Source organism: Homarus americanus, unplaced genomic scaffold (assembly GCF_018991925.1).
Source record: "Homarus americanus isolate GMGI-L3 unplaced genomic scaffold, GMGI_Hamer_2.0 scaffold41027, whole genome shotgun sequence".
Lineage (NCBI taxonomy): Eukaryota > Metazoa > Arthropoda > Malacostraca > Decapoda > Nephropidae > Homarus > Homarus americanus.
In genome coordinates, this window is record NW_024745073.1 from 9,964,700 (window position 1) to 9,979,074 (window position 14,375).

General features: G+C 35.8%; 1 long non-coding RNA gene across 2 annotated transcripts; it reads right to left on the reverse strand.

Annotated features, from left to right (window-relative positions):
* Positions 1–1,608: 1,608 nt before the first annotated feature.
* LOC121878461 lies at positions 1,609–13,222 on the reverse strand. 2 transcript variants are annotated; one of them, XR_006091162.1, is made up of 2 exons: positions 13,147–13,222; positions 1,609–1,706 (listed from the first exon to the last, which is right to left on the reverse strand). It is a non-coding gene; the product is annotated as an uncharacterized LOC121878461 (long non-coding RNA). The 2 variants fall into 2 exon arrangements; XR_006091161.1 differs by having other exon boundaries at positions 13,135–13,207.
* Positions 13,223–14,375: the final 1,153 nt, after the last annotated feature.

A 14,375-nucleotide genomic window follows, 5' to 3' on the forward strand; every position in this document is an offset into this window, starting at 1 on the left:
GTATTAAATAATACCTCAGATTAAAGTTAGGATAATATAATTGACATTGCTGGATTCCTTGTAAGACCAGGAATATTTTGAATATAAATGTCATATATTTTGCACAAAAGATGACATAGTTAATTTGAGAAAAATTTTTATCTAAAATTTGTATGTCTAATGCAAAAATATGATGTTTATATTCAAAATGATCACCAAATTATAAGAATTCCAGCAATGTAAGTTATATTCTGACCCGAGGTAATTTGTATGAATTTTATAGGCTAAAACAAATATCTTCAGTTAATAAAAAAATAATTCTTCACAGGGTAACAGATGGTCGGTCGGTCCCTCCCTCCCCCCCACCCCCCACCCCAAGGAGATGTGTGGGATAACCACTAAATTTTAATAAATAATACCTCAAACTAAAGTCAGGATAATATAATTGACATTGCTGGATTCCTTGTAAGACCAGGAATATTTTGAATATAAATGTCATATATTTTGCACAAAAGATACCATAGTTACCTTGAGAAAAAATTTTATCTAAAAATTGTAAGTTTAAAGCAAAATATATGTTTATATTCAAAATGATCACCAAATTATAAGAATTCTAGCAATGTAAATTATATTCTGGCCTGGTAATTTGTATGAATTTTATGAGCTAAAACAGGCAGTCAGGCAGGGTGGCGGGTGGGGCAAATCTAAAAATAGCGTCTCGGACACTCACCGCGTATATGTGGAAAAAATCCGCGTTAAGTGAAAGTTCAGCTTTGGCAAGGCACTGCGTATATGCGAAAACGCGTTAAGTGAAACCGCGTTAGGCGGGGTAAAACTGTACACACCTCAAAGTAAGTGAACTTTTCTACCATTTTTGTTGAATTTAGGAAATTTTTGGTGAGCTGGAACCAATTACCCAAAAACCCATTGAAACAATGGTTTCGGTTAACGAACTTTTCAGTTAACGAACAACCTGCTGGAACGGATTGAGTTCGTTAAACGAGGGACCACTGTACTTTATTTCATTGTACCCCTGTACATTCTACAAGTATACACAATGTGTTACTGACTATCAGCATTACTGCACCAAAAATTAATTATTTTCATGATTGCCAATTTAAGATTTCACAATTAGGAGAAAACATTCTCAAACCTATTTCAACAAAATAATTCAATATCCCAATCTTCTTCCCTTCCTAATCCTTATCTATATACCAGAAGTATTCTGTTTAGATGCAGGGTCTTTTAACTATCTTACAAGGAGCAAGGCAAAAACTAATTGTTCAATATTCAATTCAGCAAACAGAGATAATGTGCAACTCTTCAGCTTTGCATATATGCATCTGATTAAAAAGAAATCCTAGAATTTGTAATTTATGAAATTATTCCATAAATTACAAATTTAAGGATTTCCTTTTAAAGTTTTAAAATATAAATACTATATGAACTGATAATGTTAACATAGGATGTCACAAAAACTTTTCTGAACTCTATACAACTCCGATAGGTCTACCGGTATGCTAGCCCCTATTCTGTAATTGTGCAAAAAAGCATTGCTTTCTAAAGCAATACTATACCCTCCTCTATTCTGCATGTAACACCTACAGTCAGTACAAAGTATGGACTTACCCCTTTGCGAGAACTGGGTTTTTTCTCTCTCTTATTCTTGGTGACCTTGTGGCCTTTTTTGAGGCCAACGGCCATTTCATACCTTGGCGCCATTTTGCCTGTAATATAAACAAATATAAAATACATCTTATAGCAAATACAACTATGGAATTGAAGGAATAAGCAATTAATGGATATCTGTTAACAAGTACTCTGTACTGTACTTGCTGAAAAAAATCTGCATCTGTAAGGGCCAAGCAAATCATATACAGTATAGTCTTCATTTACGCGGTCAATTGAACCCGTGGAGGTCCGGGTAAAACGAGAAACGCGTAAACGAAATAACAGAACATATGGGATTAACTGAAATAGAGACTGGGCCGATCCCCAAACTACACTTTTTCCGACACAATACAGTCGACCCTCGTTAATTCGGACTAATGGGGGGGGGGGGGAAGGGTGTCCGTTTTAGCCGATTGTCCGAATTAACCGATTTAGGGGTTAATATTGCATTATATTTCAAAGACATAGTTTTCGTCACGATTTTATCCCACTTTCCACTGTAATATGTACGTAATTTCAGCAAAAATATTACATTTCCGTGAATCATTATATCAAGCACAGTATGAATAGAATACCATTGTAATATAACAGTATTTTAACCGAAAACTACTAAAAAAATGAATAACATCTCAAGAACATAGGAAGCTTAGGTAAAGTCTTTTGTTTTCGTCATGTATTTTATCCTATTTTACATTGAAATACATCACGTTTCAGCAAAACTACTATTTATTTCCGAGAATATATTCATTCAGGCGCAGTTTAGGTAAAATATACGTGTGATGTAACAGTTTTTTAATTGAAAACGATTCGAAAAACACGTACCCTCTAGCCCTGTTCAATGACAGGACTGGGAGAAGCTGTTTGGTGCTGCAGACGATGAATTTTAATGAAAATATTCAGAAATATGGTATCGTAGTATTTATTCAAGTCAATTAGGATAGGATATTAATGTAATACAACAGTTTTTTAACTGAAAACCAATCGAAAAGCGATTACGGTAACATCTTTTGAACGAAAGCGAAAGTCATTGTTTTCGTCATGATTTTATCCCACTTTCCACTAATACCTACGTCATTTCAGCAAAAATATTACATTTCCGTGAATGAATTATATCAAGCACAGTATGAATAGAATACCATTGTAATATAACAATATAACAGTATTTTAACCAAAAACTATTAAAAAAATGAGTAACTTCTCTAGAACATCAGAAGGTTAGGTAAAGTCTTTTGTTTTCGTCATGTATTATATCCTATTTTACATTAAAATACATCACGTTTCAGCAAAACTACTATTTATTTCCGAGAATATATTCATTCAGGCACAGTTAAGGTAAAATATACATGTGATGTAACAGTTTTTTAACTGAAAACTATTCGAAAAACACGTGTACCGTGTAGCTGATACTCAACAGCTGGTGGTGCGTCATGCGTCGTTGTAAACAATAGGAGGTTGAAGTAGATTACCGGGTATTATATTAAGTGTGAAATATCAAAAAGGTTTTTATTACCGGTATTTTTTGTAGATCAATGAGAACTTTGATTCCGTATATGATATGATAAGTTAGCCTGTGCTAAGAACTTCGACATAGACTACTGAAAACACGTTGTAAGGTAATTTAGCCTATTGTAAGTTGGTGAGCTTCATTTGCTGAAGGAACTGCACAACTTTTCATTACTAATTGGTACAAATTTTACGTTTCCATTGTTTACTGGCAGTAAATGGTAAATATTTTTCATGTCTGAAGCTAAAAGTTGCATCCCCCCCCCACACTAGTAGTGATATTACATTTGACCAAAAAGACGCTGGTGTTTTATCCCAGCAGTGGGTGGACCAGCATTTTAGCTTAAGGTCCGTGTTGGTAATATTCCTACAAATCTTAAAAAAAAAGAAAAAAAAAGAAGTTTGTTCAAATTTTGTCCGAATTATCCGAAATCCGGATTAAAGGGGTCCGAATTAACGAGGGTCGACTGTACGTACATTGTAGTAAAAATAACATCTTAATTTTATAATAGTATGCACACACACAATTAATATTTAAGAGAAATATCAATAATACAGTCGACCCTCGTTAATTCGGACTAATAGGGCGGGAAGGGTGTCCGTTTTAGCCGATTGTCCGAATTAACCGATTTAGGGGTTAATATTGCATTGTATTTCAAAGTCATTGTTTTCGTCATGATTTTATCCCACTTTCCACTGTAATACGTACGTAATTTCAGCAAAAGTATTACATTTCCGTGAATGCATTATATCAAGCACAGTATGAATAGAATACCATTGTAATATAACAGTATTTTAACCAAAACTATTAAAAAACGAGTAACTTCTCTTGAACATCGGAAGGTTAGGTAAAATCTTTTGTTTTTGTCATGTATTTTATCCTATTTTACATTGAAATACATCACGTTTCAGCAAAACTACTATTTATTTCCGAGAATATATTCATTCAGGCGCAGTTTAGGTCAAATATACGTGTGATGTAACAGTTTTTTTTAACTGAAAACGATTCGAAAAACACGTACCCTCTAGCCCTGTTCAAGGAGAGGACTGGGAGAAGCTGTTTGGTGCTGCAGACGATGAATTTGGATGAATTTTAATGAAAATATTCAGAAATATAGTATCGTAGTATTTATTCAAGTCAATTAGGATAGAATATTATTGTAATACAACAGTTTTTAACTGAAAACCATCGAAAAGCGATTACGGTAACATCTTTTGAACGAAAGAAAGCGAAAGTCATTGTTTTCATCACGATTTTATCCCACTTTCCATTGTAATACCTACGTCATTTCAGCAAAAATATTACATTTCCGTGAATGAATTATATCAAGCACAGTATGAATAGAATACCATTGTAATATAACAGTATTTTAACCAAAAACTATTAAAAAAACGAGTAACTTCTCTTGAACATCGGAAGGTTAGGTAAAATCTTTTGTTTTCGTCATGTATTATATCCTATTTTACATTAAAATACATCACGTTTCAGCAAAACTACTATTTATTTCTGAGAATATATTCATTCAGGCACAGTTAAGGTAAGTGTAGCTAATACTCAACAGCTGGTGGTGCGTCATGCGTCGTTGTAAACAATAGGAGGTTGAAATAGATTACCGGGTATTATATTAAGTGTGAAATATCAAAAAGGTTTTTATTACCGGTATTTTTTGTAGATCAATGAGAACTGTGATACCATATTTGATATGATAAGTTCGCCTGTGCTAAGAACTTCAACATAGACTACTGAAAACATGTTGTAAGGTAATTTAGCCTATTGTAAGTTGGTGAGCTTCATTTGCTGAAGGAACTGCACAACTTTTCATTACTAATTGGTACATATTTTACGTTTCCATTGTTTACTGGCAGTAAATGGTAAATATTTTTCATGTCTGAAGCTAAAAGTTGCATCCCCCCCCCAAACTAGTGGTGGAGATGTTACATTTAACCAAAAAGACGCTGGTGTTTTATCCCAGCAGTGGGTGGACCAGCATTTTAGCTTAAGGTCCGCATAGGTAATATTCCTACAAATCTAAAAAAAAAAAAAAAAAAAGTCCATATCCTCACTATCACTGACTTGGGTCGGCTGTGGTGGGTGGCGGGTGAAGAACTCGGTAATGTTTTGTTGACTGGGCGACCTTGTGCGCACCATGCCCGCGCCGCTTCCCGCGTAAATGATGGAATGAACCGTGTAAATAAAAATTGTCGGTCTGGCAAGGTACCAGGTAAATGACCAAACGCGTAAACCAAATCCGCGTAAATCGAGACTATATTGTACATTTGGGGTTCAGACCATGGGTTTCAAGTCCCTGTGAACTGGATCTGCAGTCTTCTTAGGATAGTGTATTTCTAGTACAGGTTGTCATTTTCAAATCTGGAACCTTCCTATGTATACTAGCACTTTTCTGCCCTATGCTATGTGAAAATAATACAAATTTTCAAGAAAGGAGATAGATCACTATCCTCTAACTACCACCCAATCAGTTTAACATCAACTGTAGGCAAATTTTGGGAAGCAATTATTTCAAACTCTATTCGAAATCACCTGGAGAAGCACAAGTTGATCAATGATTCCCAATATGGCTTCACAAGCAGGCATTCATGTTTGACTAATCTATTAGCATTCTTTTCAGCTGTTTTCGAATCAGTGGACGACGGGCACAAATATGATGTGGTATATTTTGACTTTAGCAAAACCTTCGGCAGTCCCCAACGAAAGACTAATAAGAAAAAGATAGGCTCATGGCATTGGGAGATATATTCTAAAATGGGTGAAGGGTGTGGTTACAGGACAGGAAACAGCGAGTAAGCATCAACGGCACTAAATCCGATTGGAATAACGTCACTAATGGAATACCCCCAAGGCTCAGTACTTGAACCATTATTATTTATTATATACATAAATGACACAGGTATAGGCGTTGACAGCAACGTAAGTAAATTTGCAGATGACACTGAAATAGGGCGTGTAATTAAATCTGATGTGGACTCCACAACACTACAGGAAGATCTAAACAAATTTTTTGAATGGTCTGAAAAATGGCAGATGAAATTTAAAGTGGACAAATGTAAAATACTTAGTCTAGGAGATGTAAACAGAGAAACCAGATACCACATGAACAACGATGTAATGAGAAGTAGGGATCTTAAACCTAGTAAACAGTGTGTATTTGCTCAAAACAAGGCTAATAAAGTACTTGGGTTCATACAAAGGAGTGTTAGCTACAAGACTAGCGAGGTCATCCTAAAACTATATCTTGCGCTTGTGAGACCTCACTAGGATCAAGCGGTTCAGTTCTGGTCACCGTACTACAGAATGGATATAGAATCCATAGAAAAAATAGATATAGAATCCCTAGAAAGAATGGATATAAAATCCGTAGAAAGAATTCAGAGGAGAATGACAAGACTATTCCTGGGCATTAGGAACCTTGAGTACAGAGACAGATTAAAGCATCTTAATCTGCACTCCCCCGAGAGACGGAGAGTGAGGGACAATATGATCAAGGTGTACAAATAGAAGTCAGGGCTAAACAAAGGTGATATAACAAAGGTACTGAAACTATCCAACCAGGGGCAAACTAGTAATAAGTTTTAAATTAGACAAATTTAGATTTAGGCAGGAGATAGGTAAACATTGGTTTGGAAATACAGAGTAAAGGATGAGTGGAACAAGTTACCAACGCCATCATTAACTCAAATACACTGGATAACTTCAAACATAGGTTAGATGGATATACTGTATGAGCAATTGGGTGTAAATGAGACTACCCATTAGTTTAACGAACTCGGGCTAAAAAAAGTTTACAAATTTTTGCATGAATGATAAAAGTACAATGATAAAAAGCAGCATAGATTGTAAGGGGGGGGGTTGATTTTTTTATTATTTATCTTTTCATTCTATCTTATTAATATATTAATGTACAACCACGAAAAATTATTCGGCACCCGTCATATTATATCACGCTGTAAGGGTGCCGAATAATTTTTTATTGGGTGTACAACTTATTGGCACACATCGGGATGGCCTCTCTGGCTGGTCTGTACTGTACACCCACTAAAAAATTATTCGGCACCCTTACAGCGTGATACAATATGACACGGGTGCCGAATAATTTTTCGTGGGTGTACACTCAGTAAAAAAATTACCATATAGGCGGAGTCCAATGATTTTCCAACTGAACATTCCCATTGTCTGGCAAGGGTTGGTGGGCCCGAATGCGAGACATTTCATACTTAATTTGGTAGGCCGAAATTAGCTATTTCATTGACAATATTGAATTACTTTGTTACAATATGACTGGAGAATGTCAGTATATCTAGATAAGTTAAGCTGTATGTTATATTAAATGTTCCACACACCATGGCAAATGAAATTCAACACCAGCAAGTGCAGCGTACTTAATATTGGAAGAACAAATACTTATAATGTATACAGCCTTAAGAACATCAACCTAGAGAAGTCGACTTGTGAAAGAGACCTAGGGGTACTTGTAAGCCCGGACCTACGGCCTAGAAAACAGTGCGTTAATGTTCGAAATAAGGCAAACAGAGTATTGGGTTTTATATCTAGAAGTGTAAGTAACAAGAGTGCAGAGGTCTTATTGCAACTATATCTTATGTTAGTCAGGCCGCACCTCGATTATAGTTCAGTTCTGGTGCCCCTATTATAGAATGGATATAAATTCACTAGAGTCGGTGCAGCGAAGAATGACAAAAATGATTCCTGGACTTAGAAACCTTCCATATCAGGATAGGTTAAAGAAACTTAACTTGCATTCCCTAGAAAGACGAAGAGTGCGGGGAGATATGATAGAAGTATTTAAGTGGGTGAAAGGAATCAATAAAGGGGATATTGATAAAGTTCTTATAATATCCGAGCAGGATAGGACTCGGAGCAACGGATTCAAGTTGGATAAGTTTAGGTTTAGGAGGGAGATAGGAAGAAACTGGTTCACAAATAGGGTGGTGGACGAGTGGAACAAGCTTAGCAACTTTGTAGTAAGTGCAGTAACTCTGGAAAGTTTCAAAAGGAGGCTAGATAGATTCATGGATAATAGAGTGATAGTAACTCTCGACAGGAGCTGCCATGCACAGGCCAACCGGCCTAATGCAGACTCCTTATTTTCTTATGGACTACAGTAACCATGTAAGTGGATGAGTTGCCATATAGGAACGCATTATATGTTTGGCAGAATTAGTGGATATAGTAAAGGTATAAGATTATATTTTGCAACCGAATTTTGAATCTGTATTTGTATTGCTACTTCACTTTGGGCTAATGCCACATTATGTCATTCTTTATTCGTATTGGAAAATATAACATGCTGTTCTGAAACATCTGAATAGCTCCACAGTTCATATAACATACACATTCTTTATGTAAGATATCAGAAAATGTTGGTAGCACTAATTATGTAAATCACAATATTAGGCTGCTGCAACACCCCTCACAATGAGTATTCGACATGGAGAAATGAGGCATAGAGTTCCGATCAAGTTTCAAATTGTATTAGTCTGGCAGTACTACAACTCGTTTCAGTGCCGATCACTTGTTTCAAGCACGCGTGGCCGAACCCCATACAAGCGCAGGGCTACCAATGCGAGGAATGCCTCAAGGGCCTTTTTGAAGCACTTGGTTTTTAGTGTCAGTTTGTTTTGTGCAGGAATTGCAACGGTAGTTTTTTTTACCGAGTGTACATATATGGAAGCGGCGATCTTTTTTCTTTTATATATAATTTTATATTTAGTTCACAATTAAGATAACTTTACTTGGAGACCTGTCAAGGACACCCTCACAAAATATGACGGTTGAGGATAACCTGATCTGAGGTTGACGAGTTCCACAACAATTTAAATAATGAGATACAGTACTTAATACACAAAGGCAGAACATACCATACAGAAAACTTGGATCAAATAACAATGACCCCAAATGGATAAATAATTATTTAAAGAATATTAATGGCCAAAGGAAGGATATAGGTAGGAGAATAAATTGTGAACTTTACCTCCGAGATGATTATAATGTATTGGTCAGTAGGGTTAAGATCGATCTAAGAAAAGCAAAGAGGAACAATGAACTATAGGTAGCAAGGGAGGCGAAGTTAAACCCCGAGAGATTCTCTCAAATGTATCAAGCTAAAACAAGAGACAAGATTGGACCAATACCGGTGAGCTAACCGATAACGACGGAGAAATGAGCAATAATCTGAACAGGTATTTTTCAACAGTTTTCACCATCAAAAATTTAAACATGATACCCGAGGCACTGACTATATACAGAGATAGTGAAGAAAATAGATTAAACGAGATAGTAGTGACTAGTAGCGATGTTAGAAAGCAAATAGACAAGTTAAAGCCTAACATTTGCCAGAGAATTAAAGGAATGTAAGGAAAACTTTCGTGTGCCCTTAGCAATTTTTTTAACATGTCATTAAAAACGAGTGTATTACCAGAGTCCTGGAGGATAGCAAATGTAATACCAATTTTCAAGAGGGGAGATAGATCGCTATCCTCAACTACAGTACTGTCCAATCAGTTTAACATCAATTGTAGGCAAATTGCTGGAAGCAATAATTTCAAACCCTATTCAAAATCACCTGGAGAAGTACAAGTTATGAATGTGAATCATGGTTCATTGAACAAGTTCTACTAACATAAACTCATAAAATTCATCCTACATACTGATTGAACCCTTGGTATTCACTCATTCACACTCTTTGTATTTCAGTGAACCAAGAGAGACATAAAACAACTCAAATTCATTCCTGAACCTCTAGTCACTACTTGTTTGAAGTGTGCAAGGTAGGCCAAGTTAGTAATGTGTGGGCCTATTAGTTTCCTCCATTCTTATGTTCTATGTTCTTAATATTCTTGCAAGACAAATAAATACAAACAATATAATGAAGGAACTGTACAGGTTTTGGACTATTTATTCAATCAAACAATTATTTACGAACTGTGCTTCCTGCTAATGTCTCTATTCCAGGGGTCCAAACTTTAATATACTGGTTAGCAAATTAACTGGAAAGTAATCAGCGATCAGCTGTACTGTGCTGTACTCAGGCAATAAAAGTCAACAATGTATTCCACAGGATTGAATGAGCAATCAGAAATGTATGACTATATCTACTTTAAGAAGAAGTCTGAGAGTACAGAAGTACTGAAATGCAGCTAAATTTAGCTTTAAGTTTAGGTAAATTACTGTAGTTGTAGTTAGTACTGCAGTTACAGTTTATAAAAAATGGAACTAGCAGTACTAGCCTACTAATAATGTTTTGTAAAAAGGAGGAAGCAAAGCTCATTCATCAGTACAGAATAATATAAATTGTCTTCCAGTAATACAAAACAAACGGTGGTACTACAGCGTGCAGTCTACAAAGATATCTTTAGTCTAACCTACAGCCAAGCCAACTCAACCTAAACATGTTGCAGAATGCATGCTATAGTAGCACCAAACAAACAATTCACTCAAAATTCAGAAATGCAGAGAAAAATACTGTATAAAATATATGATAAACTTTACAGCACAGAAAGATGAACGCTTAATTAGATATTTTTAGAAATAAACTATCTCTCAGGTGTAAAAATAAGGTAGCGTAAAGTTGGCTTTTGTAATACAAAATAAAAGGTTCACATTACAAATACAATGAACATTATTAACCCTAATCGTTCATCGCTTCCTCAATGCCGTGGCTCACCCCTTCCCCATCTCAGTAACAGTAAGTTCAGCCATGGCAGGTGTTATGCTATGTAGTCGATATTTTTGCTGTGACGTTAAGTTCCCACTAACATTATTCTACCACAAGTGCACTGATTGGCTAAGTACTTTCTGTTTAATATAACAGAAGGTTCCTCGTTAGAAAGTTAGTTAAAGTTACAATAGGTAGGTTTCTTTGGTTGGCTAGGTCAGGTTCCTTCAGGTTCTAGTAACCTACCATATCAAGATAGGTTAAAGAAACTAAACTTGCATTCCCGAGAAAGACGAAGAGTGCGGGGAGATATGATAGAAGTATTTAAGTGGGTGAAAGGAATCAATAAAGGGGATATAGATAAAGTTCTCATAATATCCGAGCAGGAGAGGACTTGTAGCAACAGATTTAATTTAGATAAGTTTAGGTTTAGGAGGGAGATAGGAAGGAACTGGTTCAAAAATAGGGTGGTGGACGAGTGGAACAAGCTTAGCAACTTTGTAGTAAGTGCTGGAATGCTGGAAAGTTTAAAAAGGAGGCTAGATAGATTCATGGATGATATAGTGGTAGTAACTCTCGACAGGAGCCGCCATGCACAGGCCAACTGGCCTATTGCAGATTCCTTATTTTCTTATGTTCTAAATGCCGTCTCTTATAGGTATTTTTGCGTTAGTGCACACAACTTTCCTATCCCAAATCCATTATCATAGTCGAATAAGATGTCTAAATTTTAAGATGATTTTTTTCTATTACATTACCGTCGCAAACATATGATAACGGAGATAACGCATGCCAAATATTTCTCTATTTTCTTCCATTAATCTTCCGCCATTATCGCCTACCCCACCTCCTATTCTGCGTGTTTTTTTAATAAATTGTCACACACCTGCATTCCCTTACACGTCATGCAGCCAATCAAAAGCGTTTTTCCCCCATGATTTTGGGTATAATTTGCGGTATTTTTGGCCCAACTAGATTCGGTTTTTATTTTGGGTCTCATATTTCAAAATTCAAATTCATTTCCGACCATGGAAGTCTGCGATGGGTGTTTTCCCGACCTCAGTAAAGTGTCCTAAGTGTAAGATCGAATGTAAATAGCGTCAAGAACAACATATGGCATTGTAGTAACTCGTTCCTTATTCCCAAGACAAAGAAGAGATGTTGGTGTTCGTACACCGTCAGTGATTACATGGGAAAATTTTTAGGAAAGTGCCATCTTCACCTGTACTAATCACAGAATCGAACAACGAACCAGAACCAGGCCAATAAAGTATGAAATAAGTGATTCCATCATATGGTGAGGGTTAGGTTAGGTCAGGTTTATATGCCTGTTTTTCTAGTGTTTTTTTTAGTGTATTTTGGTTTCGATCGGTCATAATTTTGGTTGGAAAACGCCCCACCCAAAACCCCCGATAACTAAAAAAAAAAAAAAACCAGACAATTTCCGACATAAATCAAGGTCAAAACTAATCAAAACACAAAAAATACCTTAGAAATACATAGTTTTGACTTTCTAACAGAGTTGTGTGCACTAATGCAAATTTGCCTTCTTATATATTGAAAAGTTTCCATGCAAACAGAAATAAGAACATAAGCTTACAACTACACAAAATTCTACTCACGGTGAATTAAATGCCAAATGCCGCTAGTCTCGGACATAAATAGTTCTCCGATAATGGACGATAAGCCAATCAGCGCACTCACGGTAAAATAGCGTTCGTAGGAACTAAGCCAGGCACGACAAAATTTCCATTGCCGAACACATTTGCACAAACTATGAGTGTCCACAATAAGAGTGAAATTGTGGTGATTTTATTTTCGTTTTCTATGCAAAATCGCTGGCAGTTCAGTCATTAATAATTATCCAAAATCCACCTTTCTACAGCAGTGTAAGAATTGCTGTACAAAACAAATAAAAGGTGACACTGCTTATATATCACCCAATTGTGAAGACCTACCATGATGCATCACCCACCATGTCTAAGTGAAGCAAAGATTTAATTATATGTGCAAACTATAATCAATCATAAGTGACCAAACCATAAATATATAATTCAATCGAATTTTATACAGCAGTATCTCAATTCCCTACCAGTGAAAACACATGATCTCGACGTAAACAACATGTGCCTCACAGTTTTTGCAATTTAAGTAGTCGAATTCAAGTATATATCGGTTTTATATACAAAGAGTTACATGGAACGCTTATTATGTATTCAAAGTTTTTAAAGTAAATCCTCTAAGAGTGAATAAATAACAGAAAAAACACAAAAATGCTATAGTAACTCACGACTAACCGTACCTTTGATATCCGCGTGTAGGAAAGGAAAACTCCGATTCTAGATCATTGAGGAGAGTCAAAGAGGATCATTCCGTTTTAATTATTTTTAAATACCAAACCTTTTTTTCTTAATTTTTTATAAATATAAATACTATACAATGTAATTACTTTGAATAAGATAATTTATATATTTTATGTAAGTTTAATATAATTCTCATTAATAATGTTATGTGATGTTCACAAAATATTTGCTAGGAGCTGCACTTCATATTATTTTCATTAAGAGTGATTGGTCAATTGGCTCACGATCAACCAATCACAGCATTTGTTTTGAGAAGTTGGTTATGGGTGTTTAGCTACAGTATTAAAAACTAGAATCTATAGTTTATCTAATGCAGTACAATTTCCCTTAAATAATAGTATTAATCAACATCATCACTTGCAGTGATGCAAATGAAAAAATAAGAGTATTATATTCAAAATGTATTTAAATATATGCATTCGAGTGTATATTGTTAGTTAATTAATGATAAGTAGGAATCTTAAACCAAGTAAACGAAATGTATTTGCTCAAGACGGACTAACAAGGTACTTGGGTTCGTACAACGGAGTGTCAGTTAAGAACATAAGAATGGAGGAAACTGCAGCGGGCCTATTGGCCCATTCTGGGCAGTCCCGTTTACACCCAACCCCTATTGCTCATATAAGCATCCAACCTATGTTTGAAGCTATTCAGCGTATTCGAGTTAATGATGATATTTGGTAACTTGTTCCATTCATCCACTACTCTGTTTCCAAACCAGTGTTTACCTATTTCACGCCTAAATCTAAATTTGTCTAATTTAAAACCATTGTTACGAGTTCGCTCCTGGTTGGATAGTTTGAGTACCTTTGTAATGTCCCTTTGTTTAGCCCTGCCTTCCACTTATACACCTCTATCAGGTCGCCCCTCGCTCTACCTCTCTCGAGGGAGTGCAAATTAAGATGCTTTAACCTGTCTCTATACTCAAGGTTCCTAATGCCCGGGATTAGTCTTGTCATTCTCCTCTGAATTCTTTCCAAGGATTCTATATCCATCCTGTAATACGGTGACCAGAACTGAACTGCGTAATCCAGGTGTGGTCTCACAAGCGCAAGATACAGTTTTAGATAATCTGGCCAGTTCTGTAACCAAACACCTCTTTGTATAAACCTGGGCATTTATTAGCCTTGTTATGATATAAAAACACATTGTTTATTTATTAAGGTTC